The sequence below is a fragment of the Arachis hypogaea genome, chromosome 17, assembly GCF_003086295.3.
Source record: "Arachis hypogaea cultivar Tifrunner chromosome 17, arahy.Tifrunner.gnm2.J5K5, whole genome shotgun sequence".
NCBI classification, from domain to species: domain Eukaryota; kingdom Viridiplantae; phylum Streptophyta; class Magnoliopsida; order Fabales; family Fabaceae; genus Arachis; species Arachis hypogaea.
This window is the reverse complement of record NC_092052.1, coordinates 94,047,191-94,067,013: the sequence shown is the minus strand read 5'-3', so window position 1 is coordinate 94,067,013 and position 19,823 is coordinate 94,047,191. Positions and strand designations below refer to the sequence as shown.

General features: G+C 39.0%; 1 non-coding gene across 1 annotated transcript; it reads left to right on the top strand.

Annotated features, from left to right (window-relative positions):
- Positions 1–19,198: 19,198 nt before the first annotated feature.
- On the top strand, positions 19,199–19,306 carry LOC112768436 (small nucleolar RNA R71). The gene has a single exon (XR_003185866.1). It is a non-coding gene; the product is annotated as a small nucleolar RNA R71 (small nucleolar RNA).
- The last annotated feature ends 517 nt before the right edge of the window (positions 19,307–19,823 follow it).

Below are 19,823 nucleotides of genomic sequence, written 5' to 3'. Positions count from 1 at the left end.
GCGCTTTCATCGGATAAACACTACTAAAACCGGGCCAGATTCACCGGTAATGCTACTTATTGCGGTTGCTGCCATTCTAATTTTTGTGAGTTGTCGGAGCTCTCTACCACCGGGAACTAACATTCGAGCTGCCCAGGAAACCACCATTAGAACCACTACTGTTTTGGTAAGCTCTACCCCCTGTTTCTGCTTCCTTGTCCTACCAATTTTTTTATACTTTGAAGCTTGTCCCTGAAACTGTTTGTATTGTATAAAGAGATTATTGTAAAATTACCTTGCCACCGTCGTTACTGGAGGTAGCTGCCGGCTCTATTTGGAGATTGCTAGTGCTATTGGAGTCACCGGAAACCAATGTTGGAGCCGCTCTTGATGATTCTGATGCTGCTACGTAGGTCCCGAGCTGCTGTGTTGTTGCCAGAGGAAGGGAACTAATAGGAAAAACATCACCGAGGCTGCTGCTTGGTTTAATTGCATTGTTAATGCGACATTGAGGTAGGGGATTTTATTTGAAATTAACAACTTTTAACTTATGAATGCCAAAGAGGTTTAGTGAGTAATTGCAAATAATTCATAAACATGATTAATTGATAGGAATAAGCTTAATTTGAGGTTGTGAAATTTGGATTAAGTTTGGTATTGAGATGATTTCCTAGTATTTTAATTAATTTATTAATTTTAGATTGTGGCTGTGAATGTCATTAGGTGTTCTTGTTGGAGTGATTATTCTGATTTATTATTAGAATTGAATGTGGCTGTGATTACGCTGAATTGTAATTGAAACTAGATGCGGTTGTAAATTGTATTCCGAATTATTGATTTTTGCGATGAATGAGTTGACTGAGGTTCTGATCCTGAATGAATTATTTTGAATTGTTTGATATTGTTTTGGAAATTTAATATATTGGAATGGCTGTAAAATGGATTTGTGACGGGTTGGAATTGGTTGAACTATGGCTGCGATTAGTGATTTATTTAAGTTTACTTATTAAATTGAGATATGAAGAGTTAATCATTGAATGAAATGTATTTGAGAAGAGTTAGTTGTGGTGATTATTCTGAGTTATGATTGAAGTTGGATGCGAATGTGAATTGAGTTTGGGTTATGGCTGTGATACTGACTGGTTTCGTTGTCGTGAGTAATTAATTGATGAGATTTGCTTTAGTTTGAAGCTGTAATTGATATTGGTGTTTTCTGATTTTGATGGGATTGTTAAAAAGTTCTGATTCTATGTGATTATACTGAATTAGTTGAGTTGTGTGGCTATATTCTGGTTATGAAGAGTAAGTGCTTGTTGTTGTTTTTAGTTATTTGATGTATCGGAATGGCTATGAAATTGACTTGTGACTAGTTGGAACTGGTTTTGGTAGTTGTTAATGTTGGTTCATGATTAATTAGAATTAAGTTTGAGAACTGTTAACAGATTGAAGCTTGATTATTAAATTTATCTTATGAAATCTGAATTTAAAGATAAGAACAGTAACTCTAAAAGTATAAGGATAACTTGTGATAATTGGGAATTATATGGAGCAGAATTTTTGGGTGGACATATTATAAGAGAACTGGAATTATGTAAATAATACATACTCTGTGTCTTGGTGTCAATATTGCTAAGATTTTGGTTAAGTTAGGTGATAATATGTTTTGGGTATTCGGAAAGTGAAAAACTGTTAGTCCTTTGGTTAAAATAATTGATGAATTGATACAACGGAAGTTATTGATGGATTATGTGGAAATTAATTATGAATTGATAAGAATAGAATTGAATTAATGGATTATGTGGGAATCTCAGAGTATAATCGAATTACTATTTATTATGAGTTGTGAATTTCTGTTTGATTGAGAATATTCTGTTTGATAGTTATTGAGAAAAAGGATTGATGAATTGTTGAGAAAGGTTTGATGAGATGTGAAGGAAGAGGGAACCCGTAAGGGTGGTTAAGTCCGAGTTTTAGGGGAGGTGCTGCCGAAATTTTATGAAAATATGAGGTTTCATTTGAAAAGTTATTTTAGAAGCTTTGAATTTGGAAAATTATATTACTTGAATTTTATTTAGTTAATAAAGGAATTATAATATTTTGTGTTTGATTTACCAAAGAAAAGTCTGTAAAGTTTTAATGACAGAAAAACAGACAGAGATTAGTGAACAAACTAGGGCAACATAGTTAGTTCTTGAGTTGCAACTAGGGTTAGGTATAATATGAAAAGTTAAACTGTTTCAGTATAGACTTAATGAACCTATACTTGGGACAGGCTAACTATTCATACCGAAATTTACATAAGCTTTAAATATATACGTTAAGCAGAGAAATCAGAGCAGAATAGAGAAATACAAAGAACAGAGTAATCAGAGTAGAGTAAAGAGATACAGAGAAAAGAAAAACCAGAACAGAGTAAAGAGATATAAAGAGAAGAGTAATATGATAAAGATATATATATATATATATATATATATATATATATATATATATATATATATATATTAGTTGCTTGATGCAACCCAAAGCTATATTTAATATATATTAGTTGCTTAATGCAACCCAGAGCTTCTGTAGGGAAACTAAGTTACCTACAGCTATTTTCCGCTTCCCCAGAGTAGAGCAGAGTATATATATATTTTCTTGCAGTAAGCAGAGGCTGTCTCAGATGAGCAGCTATTATTATATGCGCATTTATTTAGGAACGAAAAATCGTATCCGGAAAATCGGGATTACTCGTGACCGGGTAAATATCGGGATTGCGGGTAGCCAACCGACACGTGAGCTCATGGCCTGCTTAGGACAGACATGCATCATATTGTTTGTGCATATGCATTTGATCGTGTTGCTTTTCTTGTTTCTTTGTGATTGTGCTGCTTGTCTTGGTGACTTGCTTGTGTGTTTGATTAGATATTTTTGTTGATTCTTTGAACTTAGTGAAGTATTGAGGAATGGTATTTGTGAAGTGAGGTTTGGGTATATTATTTATGTTGCTGATTTACTTAGTTATTGTGATGGTTGAGGAATGCTATTTGTAGCTGAAGAATGGCTAATGCGGTTGAGACTTTATTTAAGTAATATGATTTAAAGAAAGGGTTTTAAACGGTTTCAAGTAAGTCTTAAGAAATTTTTGGAAAGGTTTGATAAAGAAAACTACATTGGAAACTTGAGTTAATTATTTGCATGTTAATCATTACTTTTACGGCATTCCCATTCCCTACTGAGAATGTGTGGTTTGTTCTCACCCCAAAATCTTCCACCCTTTCAGTGACACAGGTTCGAAGACTCCGTTTGAAGCTGCGGGCGATTGTTAGACCTTATTTATGAGTTAAGTTTTTTATTTGAGTTATTTTCATAGAGTTCCCTCGCTCTTATTGTTTAACATTTTTATTTTATACAGAGGGATAGGATTTGTATCTGAGTTTTATTTGAAATCTTTTGTATGTCAGATATTATTATTAATAATTATGTGATTATTATTACTTTGAAATGTTTGCTATATGATTTTGATAAACAAAAACAAAATTTTCAAGAATGTTCTATGAAACTAAAATGCAATATCGAACTAAAGGCTCAATAGTAAATAGTTAATAAAGGAAAGCAGGTTGGTAACGCCTTACTTTCGGTGCGATCATGACGTATTGGAAGTTGGGTCGTTAAAGAAACACCTCTCCCAAGGCCATTACCACCCAATACAAACTTCAAGTGGGTAAAATCCTTAGCCTTTATCTTCATCTTTCCACTTGAATATGGTTTTCTTGAAACCGATGGCCAACTTAGAGCTCTTTGTGGCTTTAAGAGTAAGAGGGAGATGGTTAGTGATAGAAGTTGGCATCCAAAGTTCAATATGGTTCCACGCTCCAAATGGAAGTGCAAGGATTGGTATATAGCTAGATTGAATGAATTTTGGAAGAAGTTTGGGTATCTTAGTGGAAATTCAGGTTGTGTACCGCCCGGTTGGAATAATGAAGATAGAAGCAAAGACGGGTACAAAAGCAAGGTTTGGGATCCTGGAATTTATTTTGACAATCAACGCTTCTGGCGCCTGAACACTTGCTTTAACTTGCTCAAAGGATTTACGTGCCTAGTTTGGGACCCCGGAGGCTATTGGAATTGCAAACGTTGGTGGAGATTTCTAGATGAGTTCAAGCAAAAGCAACCATAACAAGGAGCTCATCAAATGTCCAACTTAAGGACTTTAACTAAAAGTACTAGGTGAGAGACAATCCACTATGGTATGATCGTTCCTTTTTAATTTTAATTTTTTTTGTTTTGTCTATTTTTAGTTTTATTTTATTTTATTTCATTTTCCCTAATATCATTCATAACATCCACATTAGCATCTGCATTTTGCATTCTGCATATTCTATAAAAAAAACTCACACCACGCGTGCACATGGGCCACGCGTGGGCGTCAATTCCAAATCGGCGTCACCATCCAACGCCCAGAAAGTTGGGCTGGAATCGTGCAGCTGTTGTGCGTTAGGCACGAATTGGCCCACGCGTGAGCATCCATGACGCATTCGTGTCAATTACAGTCTGGCACATCACGCGTGGGCGTGGGCGACGCGCACGCGTCGCCTGAAAATTTTACCCCCCCAAATTGAAACAGAGAGTTGCACCAAAACGATGCTGGAATCGTGCGTTTAGCACGATTCTCATCAACGCGTACGCGTGTGGTGCACGAAATCACAATCACACTTTTGCAATTCCGCACAACTAACCAGCAAGTGCATTGTGTTGTCCAAGTAATACCTTACTTGAGTAAGGGTCGATCCAACGGAGATTGTCGGCTTGAAGCAAGCTATGTTTATCTTGTAGCTCTTATTCAGGATAGCAACAGTAATTCTTAGTTTTAATTGAAATAAGTAAAAGAACATGGATTAAATGATACTTGTTATGCAGCAGTGGAGAACAGGTTGAGGTTTTGGAGATGCTCTGTCTTCTGAATTTCTGCTTTCCTACTATCTTCTTCTTCACGCACGCAGGTCTCCTTCCATGGCAAGCTGTATGTTGGTGGATCACCGTTGTTAATGGCTACCAACCGTCCTCTCAGTGAAAAGGGTCCATGTACATGGCTAATCATCTGTCGGTTCTGACTAATGTTGGAATAGGATCCATTGATCCTTTTGCACACTGTCACTGCGCCCAGCATTCATGAGTTTGAAGCTCATCACAGTCACCCCTTCCCGGATCCTACTCAGAATACCACAGACAAGGTTTATACTTTCCGGATCTCAGGAATACTGCCAATTGATTCTAGCTTATACCACGAAGACTCTAATCTCACGGATTTGAATGCTCTGTTGTCAGGAGAGGCAGTCAAACTCGTGAACCAGGAACCCAAGAGATATACATTCAATCGAAGGTAGAATAGAAGTGGTTGTCAGGCACGCGTTCATAGGTTGAGAATAGTGATGAGTGTCACGGATCATCACATTCATCATGTTGAAGTGCGAATAAATATTTTAGAATAGAAACAAGCGTGATTGAATGAGAAACAGTAGTAATTGCATTAATCCATCGAGGTAGAATGGAAGTGGTTGTCAGGCATGCGTTCATAGGTTGAGAATGGTGATGAGTGTCATGGATCATCACATTCATCATGTTGAAGTGCGAATAAATATCTTAGAATAGAAACAAGCGTGATTGAATGAGAAACAGTAGTAATTGCATTAATCCATCGAGACACAACAGTGCTCCTCACCCCCAACCATGGAGTTTAGAGACTCATGCCTTAGAAGATACAAAATTCAGATGTAAAATGTTATAAGGTACATAGTAAGCCTCTAAAAGTAGTTTTTATACTAAACTAGTGACCTAGGTTTACAGAAAATGAGTAAACTAAGATAGATAGTGCAGAAATCCACTTTCGGGACCCACTTGGTGTGTGTTTGGGCTGAGCATTGAAGCTTTCACATGCATAGGCTGCTCCTGGCATTTAACTCCAGCTTTTGTGCCAGTTTGGGCGTTTAACTCCAACTTTTATGCCAGTTCTGGCGTTTAATGCCAGAATAGGGTAGAAACTTGGCGTTAAACGCCAGTTTGCGTGATCTCAACTCGGAAAAAGTATGGACTATTATATATTGCTGAAAAGCCCAGGATGTCTACTTTCCAACGCAATTAAGAGCGTGCCAATTGGGCTTCTATAGCTCCAGAAAATCCATTTCGAGTGCAGGGAGGTCAGAATCCAACAGCATCTGCAGTCCTTTTTTAGCCTCTGAATCAGATTTTTGCTCAGGTCCCTCAATTTTAGCCAGAAAATACCTGAAATCACAGAAAAATACACAAACTCATAGTAAAGTCTAGAAATGTAATTTTTGCATAAAAACTAATAAAAATGTGATAAAAAGTAGCTAGATCCTACTAAAAACTATATGAAATTACCCCCAAAAAGTGCATAAAATATCCACTCATCACAACACCAAAATTAAGCTGTTGCTGTCCTCAAGCAACTAGATGAATAACATAAGATAGAAAGAAAATCAAGAGGCAATAATATCTCAGAGTTTTATATGAAGCTCAAATTCTTATTAGATGAGCGGGACTAGTAGCTTTTTGCTTCTGACAGTTTTGGCATCTCAATTTATCCTTTGAAGTTTAGAATGATTGGCGTCTATAGGAATTCAGAATTCAGATAGTGTTATTGAGTCTCCTAGTTTAGTATGTTGATTCTTGAACACAGCTACTTTATGAGTCTTGGCCGTGGCCCTAAGCATTTTGTTTTTCAGTATTACCACCGGATACATAAATACCACAGACACATAACTGGGTGAACCTTTTTCAGATTTTGACTCAGCTTTGCTTAAGTCCCCCATTAGAGGTGTCCAGAGTTCTTAAGCACACTCTTTTTGCCTTGGATCACGACTTTAACCACTCAGTCTCAAGATTCTCACTTGGACCTGCATGCCACAAGCACATGGTTAGGGACAGCTTGATTCAGCCGCTTAGGCTAGGATTTTATTCCTTTAGGTCCTCCTATCCATTAATGCTCAAAGCCTTGGATCCTTTTTGCCCTTGCCTTTTGGTTTAAAGGGTCACTGGCTTTTTTTGCTTGCTTTTTCTTTATTTTTTTCACAAGCTTTGTTCTTCATTGATTTTTCTTACTTCAAGAATCAATTTTATGATTTTTCAGATCATCAATAACATTTTTCCTTTTCATCATTCTTCAAGAACCAACAATTTTAACATTCATAAACTTCATTATAAAAAATATGCACTGTTCAAGCATTCATTCAGAAGACAAAAAGTATTGCCACTACATATAAATAATTTGAATTTTTCTTATTAAGAACTCGAAAAAAAAATTGCCTCCTTATTCTAAAAAAATATGCTATTTTATTCATGTTTAATGATGATGAGAAAAATAAATTATAGCTTACTTGGAGATAATAATAAAAAAAATAAAAGTAAAGATACTAATTACTACTATTCATGTGACTCCTAAGGTAGATCTCTAATAATAAAAGTTATCACAGATTTAAGATTAGGACTCAACAACCTTTATTTTGGGAGATGGATGCTCCTTCAATCTGTGGGGTGTCTGGCCCTTCAAGAGACAGCTTCTGGCGCTTCAGCTCCTGTAGCTCACGCCCTTGATTCTCTTGTTCCTTCAGCAGTTTTCAGAGCATGCTATTTTGAATTTTCTGTTCTTCTTTCAGTTGATCCATAGCTTCTTGCAGCTTGGTGACAGATGCTTCTAGGCGGGTCCAGTAGTCAATCTGAGAAATTTCTGGGAGGAACTCATATGCCCTCCTTTTGATAGAGTTATCTTGAACTTGTTGTCCTTCCATTAACTTTTTGGTGATTGGGTGCTCGATTGAGATATACTCATCCACTCCCATCTTTACCCCAGCATCTTTACATTGCAGAGAGATTAAGCTTGGGTAAGCCAATTTGGCGTCAGTGGAGTTCTTGTTTGCAATTATGTAAAGCTCACAAGAAATCAGATGATGAATCTCCACTTCGTTTCCCAGCATAATGCAGTGGATCATCACTGCTCTTTTGACAGTGACTTCAGAGCGGTTGCTGGTGGGCAGTATAGAATGCCCAATGAAGTCCAGCCAGCCCCTAGCAACTGGTTTGAGATCTCCTCTCTTGAGTTGATTTGGGACACCCTTTGTGTTGGTTATCCACTTGTTTCCAGGGATGCATATGTCCTCTAGAACTTGGTCCAAGCGCTTATCTAATCTCACCATTCTCCTATTAAAGGATTCTGGATCATCTTGTAGTTGAGGCAGCTTGAAGACCTCTCTTATTTTGTCCAGGTGGAAGTAAATAATCTTCCCTCTGACCATGGTTCGAAAGGTATAGAAGGCGGTTCCAGTCATTCTCTGCTTATATGTTTGCCACAGATTTGAGTAGAATTCCTGAACCATGTTTCTACCCACCTTTGTCTCAGGATTAGCTAGAATTTCCCAGCCCCTATTTCGAATCTGCTCTTGGATCTCCGGATATTCATCTTCTTTCAGATCGAATTTAACTTCCGGGATCACTGACCTTAGACCCATTATTTTGTGGTAATGGTCTGCATGTTCTTTGGTTAAGAACCTCTCTTGATTCCAAAGCGGTTTTTGAGTGTTCTCTTTCTTGCCTCTTGAAGTGGTTTGTTTTCCCTTAGGAGCCATTATCTTAGTGAATCTTAGCTCAGTGATCATAAAAAATACACCAAACTTAGAGATTTGCTTGTCCTCAAGCAAAAGAAAGGAAAGGAGAGGAATAGAAGGAGAGTCAAATCCGAGTTATGGAGGAGAGGGGGAGGCCGAGTGTGAATTTATAAGGGAGGGGGTGGGTTCAAAAATTTTGAAAAAGATATGGTAGAAGATATGATTTGTAAAAGATATATATGATATAAAAAAGATGAAATTTTAAAATTGAAAAGATATGAGAATTTGAAAAAGATAAATCTGAATTTGAAAAGATAGTTTGATGCGTTGAAAAAGATTTGAGAAGAAACTAAAAAGATAGATGAGTTTTGAAAAAGATTTGAAAAGAAATTGAAGAAGATTTGAGAAAGATTTTTAGGATTAAAGAAAAATTTATTTTTAATTTGTTATTTTTTGAAATTGAAATTGAAAGATGATAATTTGTAACATATTTATGCAAGAAATTTTGGATGGAACCATGAAAATTTGAAAAAAAATTTGAGTTGGAAACAAAATTCCTCCCCTCCACATTCCTGGCGTTAAACGCCCATAATGGCACCCATTCTAGCGTTTAACGCCCATTTGTTGCTTCTTTTGGGCGTTTAACGCCCAGCCAGGTACCCTGGCTGGCGTTAAACGCCAGAAAGCTTTTATCATTGGGCATTTTTCTAAACGCCCAGGATACTGCAATTCTGGTGTTAAATGCTCAGAATGGTACCCATTCTGGCGTTTAACACCCAGAAAGGTATCTTTACTGGCGTTAAACGCCCAGAATGGTGCCCATTCTGGCGTTTAATGCCCAAAATATCCCTTGCTGGCGTTTTTGTGCCAGTGAGCTCCCTTTCTCTGCTTTATACTTTGAATCCTTTTGTAACTCTGTGAACTCCCGCAATTGATAATTAACCTTGAAGATAACTTATATCAAACTCCTATAATTATTATTTGAATAACAAATAAACTTCGCTAATGGCTGGGTTGCCTCCCAGCAAGCGCTTCTTTAATGTCTTTAGCTGGACCTTACTGAGCTTTAATCTAGTCTCAGCTTTGAACATTCTTGCTCAACATTGCCTTCAAGATAATGCTTGACTCTCTGTCCATTAACAATGAACCTCTTATTAGAATCAATATCCTGAAGCTCTACATAGCCATATGGTGACACACTTGTAATCACATATGGTCACTTCCCCCGGGATTTTAGTTTCCCGGGGAACAATCTGAGCCTAGAGTTGAACAACAGAACCTTCTGTCCTGGCTCAAAGACTCTGGATGATAGTTTCTTGTCATGCCACCTTTTTGCTTTTTCCTTGTAAATTTTTGCATTTTCAAAAGCATTGAGTCTGAATTCCTCTAGCTAATTCAACTGGAGCAATCTTTTCTCTCCAGCTAACTTAGCATCAAGATTTAGGAATCTAGTTGCCCAGTAGGCCTTGTGTTCCAGTTCCACTGGCAAATGGCACACTTTCCCATAAACAAGTTGGTATGGAGAGGTCCCTATGGGAGTCTTGAATGCTGTTCTGTATGCCCACAGAGCATCATCCAGACTTCTTGCCCAATCCCTTCTGCGGTTACTCACAGTCCGTTCCAGGATTCTTTTAAGTTCTCTATTTGAGACTTTAGCCTGCCCATTTGTCTGGGGATGATACGGAGTCGCCACTTTGTGGTTAATTCCATATCAGACCAGAGCGGAGTCAAGCTATTTATTACAAAAATGAGTGCCCCCATCACTGATCAGTATCCTAGGGACACTGAACCTGCTGAAGATATGCTTCTGGAGAAACTTCATCACTGTCTTAGTATCTTTGGTGGGTGTTGTAATTTCCTCTGCCCACTCAGATACATAATCTACTGCCACCAGGACATAAGTGTTTGAGTATGATGGTGGGAAAGGCCCCATGAAGTCAATACCCTATACATCAAACAACTCAATCTCTAAGATCCCTTATTGAGGCATGGCATAACTGTGAGGTAGATTGCCAGCTCTTTGGCAACTGTCACAGTTACGTACAAACTCTCGGGAGTCTCTATAAATGGTAGGCCAGTAGAAGCCACATTGGAGGACTCTTGTGGACGTTCGCTCACTTCCAAAATGGCCTCCATATTGTGATCCATGGCAACGCCATAAGATCTTCTGTGCCTCTTCCTTGGACACACATCTATGGATTATTCCGTCTGTACATCTCTTAAAGAGATATAGTTCATCCCATAAGTAGTACTTTGCATCAGAAATCAATTTCTTTGTTTGTTGCCTGGTGTACTCTTTGGGTATGAATCTTACAGCCTTATAGTTTGCAATGTCTGTAAACCATGGTGTTTCTTGAATGGCAAATAGTTGCTCATCCAGAAAGGTTTCAGAGATCTCAATAGATGGGGAGGACGCCCCTTCTACTGGTTCTATCCGGGATAGATGATCAGCCACTTGGTTCTCTGTTCCTTTTCTGTCTCTTATTTCTATATCAAACTCTTGCAGAAGAAACACGCATCTTATGAGCATGGATTTTGAATCCTACTTTGTGAGTAGATATTTAAGAGCAGCATGGTCAGTGTACACAATCACTTTTGATCCTACTAAGTATGATCTAAACTTGTCAATGGCATAAACCACTGCAAGCAGCTCTTTTTCTGTGGTTGTATAATTTTTTTGTGCGTCATTTAGAACACGGCTGGCATAGTAAATGATGTGCAGAAGCTTGTTATGCCTTTGTCCTAGTACTGCACCAATAGCATGGTCATTGGCATCACACATTAATTCGAATGGCAATGTCCAGTCTGGTGCAGATATGACAGGCACTGTAATCAACTTAGCTTTCAGAGTCTCAAAGACCTGCAAACACTCTGTGTCAAAGACGAATGGTGTATTAGCAGCTAGCAGATTGCTCAGAGGTTTTGCGATTTTTGAAAAATCCTTTATAAACCTCCTGTAGAATCCTGCATATCCCAGAAAGCTTCTGATTGCCTTAACATTGGTGGGTGGTGGTAATTTTTCAATTAGCTCTACCTTAGCTTGATCCACCTCTATTCCCTTGTTCGAAATTTTATGCCCAAGGACAATTCCTTCAGTCACCAAAAAGTGACATTTTTCCCAATTTAAAACCAGGTTAGTCTCTTGGCATCTTTTCAGAACAAGTGCTAGATGATCAAGACAGGAGCTGAATGAGTTTCCGAATACTGAGAAGTCATCCATGAAAACTTCCAGAAATTTTTTCACCATATCAGAGAAGATAGAGAGCATGCATCTCTGAAAAGTTGCAAGTGCATTACACAGACCAAATGGCATCCTTCTGTAGGAAAATACTCCAGATGGACATGTGAATGCTGTTTTCTCTTGATCCTGAGGATCTACTGTAATTTGGTTATAGCCTGAATAGCCATCCAAAAAGCAGTAATATTCATGACCTGCTAGTCTTTCTAGCATCTGGTCTATGATTGGTAAAGGAAAATGATCCTTTCTGGTGGCTGTATTGAGCCTTCTGTAGTCAATACACATACGCCACCCTGTAACTGTTCTTGTAGGAACCAGTTCATTCTTTTCATTATGAACCACTGTCATGCCTCCCTTTTTGAGTACAACTTGGACAGGGCTCACCCAGGGGCTATCAGAAATGGGATAAATAATCCCGGCCTCCAGTAATTTAGTGACCTCTTTCTGCACCACCTCCATCATGGCTGGATTTAGCCGCCTCTGTGGTTGAACCACTGGCTTAGCATTATCCTCTAATAGGATCTTGTGCATGTATCTGGCTGGGCTAATGCCCTTAAGATCACTTATGGACCACCCAAGAGCTGCCTTGTGTGTCCTTAGCACCTGAATTAGTGCTTTCTCTTCCTGTGGCTCTAAAGCAGAGCTTATGATTACAGGAAAAGTGTCACCTTCTCCCAGAAATACATATTTCAAGGATGGTGGTAGTGGTTTGAGCTCGGGTTTAGGAGGTTTCTCCTCTTCCTGAGGAGTTTTCAGAGGTTCTTTTATTTCTTCTGGTTCCTCCAGATCAGGTTGAACATCTTTAAAGATGTCCTCTAGCTCTGATTCGAGACTCTCAGCCATGTTGATCTCCTCTACCAGGGAATCAATAATATCAACACTCATGCAGTCTTTTGATGTGTCTGGATGCTTCATTGCCTCAACAGCATTCAGCCTAAACTCATTCTCATTGACTCTAAAGGTCACTTCCCCTTTTTGAATGTCAATGAGGGTTCTTCCAGTTGCTAGGAAAGGTCTTCCTAGAATGAGAGTTGCACTCTTTTGCTCCTCTATTTCCAGCACTACAAAGTCAGTGGGAAAGGCAAATGGCCCAACTGTGACAATCATATCCTCAATTATGCCTGATGGATATTTAATGGAGCCATCAGCAAGTTGAAGACAGATCTAGGTTGGTTTGACCTCTTCAGTCAAGCCAGGATTTCTGATAGTGGATGTAGGGATTAGGTTGATACTTGCCCCAAGATCACAGAGAGCTGTCTTGGTACAGGTACCCTCTAATGTGCATGGTATCATAAAGCTCCCAGGATCCTTAAGCTTCTCTGGTATGCTCTTCAAAATGACTGCAATGCACTCTTCAGTGAGGAAGACTTTTTTAGTTTCCCTCCAATCCTTCTTATGACTTAAGATCTCTTTCATGAACTTAGCATAAGAGGGTATTTGCTCATGTGCCTCTGCAAACGGAATCTTGATTTCAAAAGTCCTGAGATAGTTTGCAAAACAGGCAAATTATTTATCCTGTTCCGCTTGGCGGAGTTCCTGAGGATAAGGCATCTTGGCTTTGTATTCTTCAACCTTAGTTGCTGCAGGTTTATTCCCTACAGAGGTGGTTGGAGAAGCCTTCTTAGAGGGGTTACCATCAGCACTTTGGTATGCAAAATTGTTACTCAGGTTGTAAAATTTGTTGTTCGTTCTCTCCCTGGCAATGGCGCCAACAAACTGGTGCACAATACCATGGTCCAAACATAACTTCACAACTTCACACAACTAACCAGCAAGTGCACTGGGTCGTCCAAGTAATAAAACCTTACGTGAGTAAGGGTCGATCCCACGGAGATTGTTGGTATGAAGCAAGCTATGGTCACCTTGTAAATCTCAGTCAGGCGGATATCAAATGGTTATAGTATTTTTGAATAATAATAATAAATAAATAGAAAATAAAGATAAAAATACTTATATAAATCATTGGTGAGAATTTCAAATAAGCGTATAGAGATGCTTTCGTTCCTCTGAATCTCTGCTTTCCCGCTGCCTTCATCCAATCAGTCTTACTCCTCTCCATGGTAAGCTTTCTGTAAGGGCATCACCGTTGCCAATGGCTACATCCCATCCTCTCTGTGAAAATGGTCCAAATGCTCTGTCACGGCATGGCTGATCATCTGGAGGTTCTCGATCATGCTGGAATAGGATTCACCCTCCTTCTGCGTCTGTCACTACGCCCAGTACTCGCGAGTTTGAAGTTCGTCACAGCCATCCCTTCCCAAATCCTACTCGGAATACCACAGACAAGGTTTAGACTTTTCGAATCTCAGGAATGGCCATCCATGGGTTCTAACTTATACCACAAAGACACTAATAACTCGGACTCGGTCCCCTGTATTAGATATCCAAGAGATATTCATTCTAGCTTGTTTGCATGTAGAATGGAAGTGTTTGTCAGGCATGCGTTCAGAAGTGAGAATGATGATGAGCGTCATATAATCATCACATTCATCATGTTCTTGGGTGCAAATGGATATCATAAAAGCGAAATAAGTTCAATTGAATAGAAAACAGTAGTACTTTGCATTAAATCATGAGGAACAGTAGAGCTCCACACCTTAATCTATGGAGTGCAGAAACTCTACCATTGAAAATACATAAGTGATAATGGAGTTCATTGGTCTCGGCCCCAGAGGGGAACCGGAGTAACCAAGACTAAAAATGATCCGAAGATGGTTCAAAAGATCTAAATACAATAGTAAAAAGTCCTATTTATACTAAACTAGTTAATAGGGTTTACAGAGGTAAGTAATTGATGCATAAATCCACTTCCGGGGCCCACTTGGTGTATGCTTGGGCTGAGCTTGAAGTTTACACGTGCAGAGGCTTCTTTTGGAGTTGAACGCCAAGTTGTAACGTATTTTTGGCGTTAAACTCTGGTTTGTGACGTGTTTCTGGCGTTTAACTCCAGACTGTAGCGTAGAACTGGCATTCAACGCCCTTTTGCGTCAACTAAACTCGGCCAAAGTATGAACTATTATATATTGCTGGAAAGCCCTGGATGTCTACTTTTCAACGCAATTGGAAATGCGCCATTTTGAGGTCTGTAGCTCCAAAAAATCCACTTTGAGTGCAGGGAGGTCAGAATCCAACAACATCAGCAGTCCTTCTTCAACCTCTGAATCTGATTTTTGCTCAAGTCCCTCAATTTCAGCCAGAAAATACCTGAAATCACAGAAAAATACACAAACTCATAGTAAAGTCCAGAAATGTGAATTTAACATAAAAACTAATAAAAACATCCCTAAAAGTAACTAGATCCTACTAAAAACATACTAAAAACAATGCCAAAAAGCGTATAAATTATCCGCTCATCACAACACCAAACTTAAATTGTTGCTTGTCCCCAAGCAACTGAAAATCAAATAGGATAAAAAAAAAGAGAATATACTATAAATTCCAAACTATCAATGAAACATAGCTCCAATCAGATGAGCGGGACTTGTAGCTTTTTGCCTCTTGAATAGTTTTGGCATCTCACTTTATCCATTGAGGTTCAGAATGATTGGCATCTATAGGAACTCAGAGTTCAGATAGTGTTATTGATTCTCCTAGTTCAGTATGTTGATTCTTGAACACAGCTACTTTATGAGTCTTGGCCGTGGCCCTAAGCACTTTGTTTTCCCGTATTACCACCGGATACATAAATGCCACAGACACATAATTGGGTGAACCTTTTCAGATTGTGACTCAGCTTTGCTAAAGTCCCCAATTAGAGGTGTCCAGGGTTCTTAAGCACACTCTTTTTTTGCTTTGGACCTTGACTTTAACCGCTCAGTCTCAAGTTTTCACTTGACACCTTCATGCCACAAGCACATGGTTAGGGACAGCTTGGTTTAGCCGCTTAGGCCAGGATTTTATTCCTGTAGGCCCTCCTATCCACTGATGCTCAGAGCCTTGGGATCCTTTTTATTTACCCTTGCCTTTTGGTTTTAAGGGTTATTGACTTTTTTTTTTGTTTTTTTGCCTTTTGGTTTTAAGAGCTTTTGGCTTTTTCTGCTTGCTTTTTCTTTTTCTATTTTTTTCGCACATTTTTTTTCTGCAAGGTTTGTATTCACTGCTTTTTCGTGCTTCAAGAATCATTTTTATAATTTTTCAGATTATCAAATAACATGTCTCCTTGTCATCATTCTTTCAAGAGCCAACATATTTAACATTCATAAACAATAACTTCAAAAGACATATGCACTGTTCAAGCATTCATTCAAAAAACAAAAAGTATTGTCACCACATCAATATAATTAAACTAAGTTCAAGGATAAATTCGAAACTCATGTACTTCTTGTTCTTTTGAATTAAAAAAAATATTTTTCATTTAAGAGAGGTGATGGATTCATAGGACATTCATAACTTTAAGACAAAGTTACTAAATACTAATGATCATGTAATAAGACACTAACATAGATAAGCACTTAACATATAGAAAACGAAAAATAGAAAATTTGAGAACAAGGAATGAGTCCACCTTAGTGATGGTGGCGTTTCCTTCTTGAGGAACCAATGATATCCTTGAGCTCTTCTATGTCTCTTCCTTGTCTTTGTTGCTCCTTCCTCATAGCTCTTTGATCTTCCCTAATTTCATCGAGGATGATTGAGTGCTCTTGATGTTCCACCTTTAGTTGCTCCCAATAATTGTGTGGAGGAAATTGTATCCCCTGAGGTATCTCAGGGATCTCTTGATTTGCAGTCAAATGTTCTACCACTGAACTATAGACCCTTGATGGAAGCTTTTGTCTTCCCTTTCCTCTTTCTAGGGGTTTCTCTGGCCTTAGGTGCCATCAATGGTTATGGAAAAACAAAAAAAGCAATGCTTTTACCACACCAAACTTAGAATGTTGCTCGCCCTCGAGCAAAAGAAGAAAGAATAGAAGAAGAAGAAGAAGAAGAAGATATGGAGGAGATGGAGGGATATGTGTATGGTTCGGCCACTGGGGGTTTAAGGTGGTTATGGTGTGTGAAAAGGAAGGAGTGATGGTTTGAATTTGAGTGGGTGGGTGTAGGTGAGCGTATGATGGTTTTGGAGGGGGATTGGAGGTGATTGGTGAAGGGTTCTTGGAAAAGGGTGATATAGGATTATGAGGAGGTAAGGTGAGTGGAGGTATGTGGGGATCCTGTGGGGTCCACAGATGCTGAGATGATCCTGTGGGATCCACAGATCCTGAGGTGTCAAGAAATTGCATCCCTGCACCAATTAGGCATCTAAAATGCCTTTGCATGCAATTCTGGCATTTAAACGCCGAATTGGTGCTTGTTCTGGGCGTTCAGTGCCCAGATGTAGCATGTTTCTGGTGTTCAGCGCCAGCTTTCCTCAGTGTGCATTCCTGGCGTCTGAACTCTAGGATGCTGCTTGTTTTGGGTGTTCAATGCCAGATCCATGCTCTGTTATGGCGTTGAACGCCAGCCAGATGCTCCTTACTGGCGTTTAAATGCCAGTAAGCCCTTCCTCCAGGGTGTGATTTTTCTTCTGCTGTTTTTTATTCTGTTTTTGATTTTTCTATTTATTTTGTGACTCCACATGATCATGAACCTAATAAAACATGAAAGAACAATAAAAATAAAAAATAAAATTAGATAAATAAAAATTGGGTTACCTCCCAACAAGCGCTTCTTTAATGTCAATAGCTTGACAGTGGGCTCTCATGGCTCCACACAGGTGATCAGGTCAATTTTATAGACTTCCAACACCAAACATAGAGTTTGGATATGGGAGTTCAACACCAAACTTAGAGTTTGGTTGTGGCCTCCCAACACCAAACTTAGAGTTTGATTGTGGTGGCTCTGTATGACTCTGTTTTGAGAAAAACTTACTGTGCCTCTTTTCCATGTTTACAGAAAGATGTCCTTGAGTTTTAAACACAAGGGAGTCCTCATTTAATTGAAGGACTAGTTCACCTCTGTCAACATCAATCACACCTCTTGCTGTGGCTAAGAAGGGTCTTCCAAGGATGATGGATTCATCCTCATCCTTCCCAGTATCTAGGATTATGAAATCAGCAGGGATGTAAAGGCCTTCAACCTTTACTAACACGTCCTCTTCCTATCCATAAGCCTCTTTTCTTGAATTGTCTGCCATCTCTAATGAGATTCTAGTAGCTTGCACCTCAAAGATACCCAGTTTCTCCATTACAGAGAGTGGCATGAGGTTTATTCATGACCCAAGATCACATAGAGCCTTCTCAAAGGTCATGGTGCCTATGGTACAAGGTATTAGGAACTTTCCAGGATCCTGTTTCTTCTGAGGCAATCTCAGTTGATCCAATGCATTTAGTTCATTGGTGAACAAGGGAGGTTCATCTCCCCAAGTCTCTTTACCAAATAAATTGGCATTCAGCTTCATGATTGCACCAAGGAACTTGGCAACTTACTCTTCAGTAACATCCTCATTCTCTTCAGAAGAGGAATACTCATCAGAGCTCATGAATGGCATAAGGAGGTTTAATGGAATCTCTATGGTCTCTAGATGAGTCTCAGATTCCTTTGGTTCCTCAGAGGGACACTCCTTGTTGATCACTGGACGTCCCAGGAGGTCTTCCTCCTTGGGATTCACGTCCTCCCCTTTCTCCTTGGATTCGGCCATGATGGTTATATCAATGGCCTTGCACTCTCCTTTTGGATTTTCTTCTGTATTGCTTGGGAGGGTACTAAGAGGGGTATCAGTGATCTTCTTACTCAGCTGGTCCACTTGTGCCTCCAAATTTCTAATGGAGGACCTTGTTTCATTCATGAAACTCAGAGTGGCCTTAGATAGATCAGAGACTAAGTTTGCTAAATTAGAAGTATTTTGTTCAGAGTTCTATGTCTGTTGCTGAGTGGATGATGGAAAAGACTTGCTATTGCTAAACCTATTTCTTCCACCATTATTAAAGCCTTGTTGAGGCTTTTGTTGATCCTTCTATGAGAGATTTGGGTGATTTCTCCATGAGGGATTATAAGTGTTTCCATAAGGTTCACCCATATAATTTACCTCTACTATTGCAGGGTTCTCAGGATCATAAGCTTCTTCTTCAGAAGATGCCTCTTGAGTACTGTGGGATGCAGCTTGCATTTCATTCAGACTCTAAGAAATCATATTGACTTGCTGAGTCAATATTTTATTCTGAGCCAATATGGCATTCAGAGTATCAATTTCAAGAACTCCCTTCTTCTGAGGCGTCCCATTACTTATAGGATTCCTCTCAGAAGTGTACATAAACTGGTTGTTAGCAACCATGTCAATAAGTTCTTGAACATCTGCAGGCGTTTTCTTTAGGTGAATGGATCTACCTGCAGAAGTATCCAATGACATCTTAGCTAATTTAGACAGACCATCATAGAATATATACAGGATGGTCCATTCTGAAAGCATGTCAGAAGGACACTTTTTGGTCAGTTCCTTGTATCTCTCCCAAGCTTCATAGAGGGATTCACCTTCTTTCTGTCTGAAGGTTTGAACATCCACTCTAAGCTTACTCAGCTTTTGAGGAGGAAAGAACTTGGCTAAGAAAGCCTTGACCAGTTTATCCCAAGAGTTCAGGCTATCTTTAGGTTGAGAATCCAACCATATTCTAGCTCTGTCTCTCACAGTAAAAGGGAAAAGCATAAGCCTGTAGACTTCAGGATCTACTCCATTAGTCTTAACAGTATCACAGATCTGCAAAAATTCAGTTAAGAACTGAAAAGGATCTTCGGATGGAAGTCCATGGAACTTGCAGTTCTGCTGCATCAGAGAAACTAATTGAGGTTTAAGCTCAAAATTGTTTGCTCCAATGGTAGGAATTGAGATGCTTCTTCCATGTAAATTGGAATTAGGTGCAGTAAAGTCACCAAGCATCCTCCTTGCATTATTATTATTTTCGGCTGCCATCTCCTCTTCCTGTTCGAAAATTCCTGTAAGGTTGTCTCTGGATTGTTGTATTTTAACTTCTCTTAGTTTCCTTTTCAGAGTCCTTCAAGGTTCAGGATCTGCTTCAACAAGAATGTTCTTG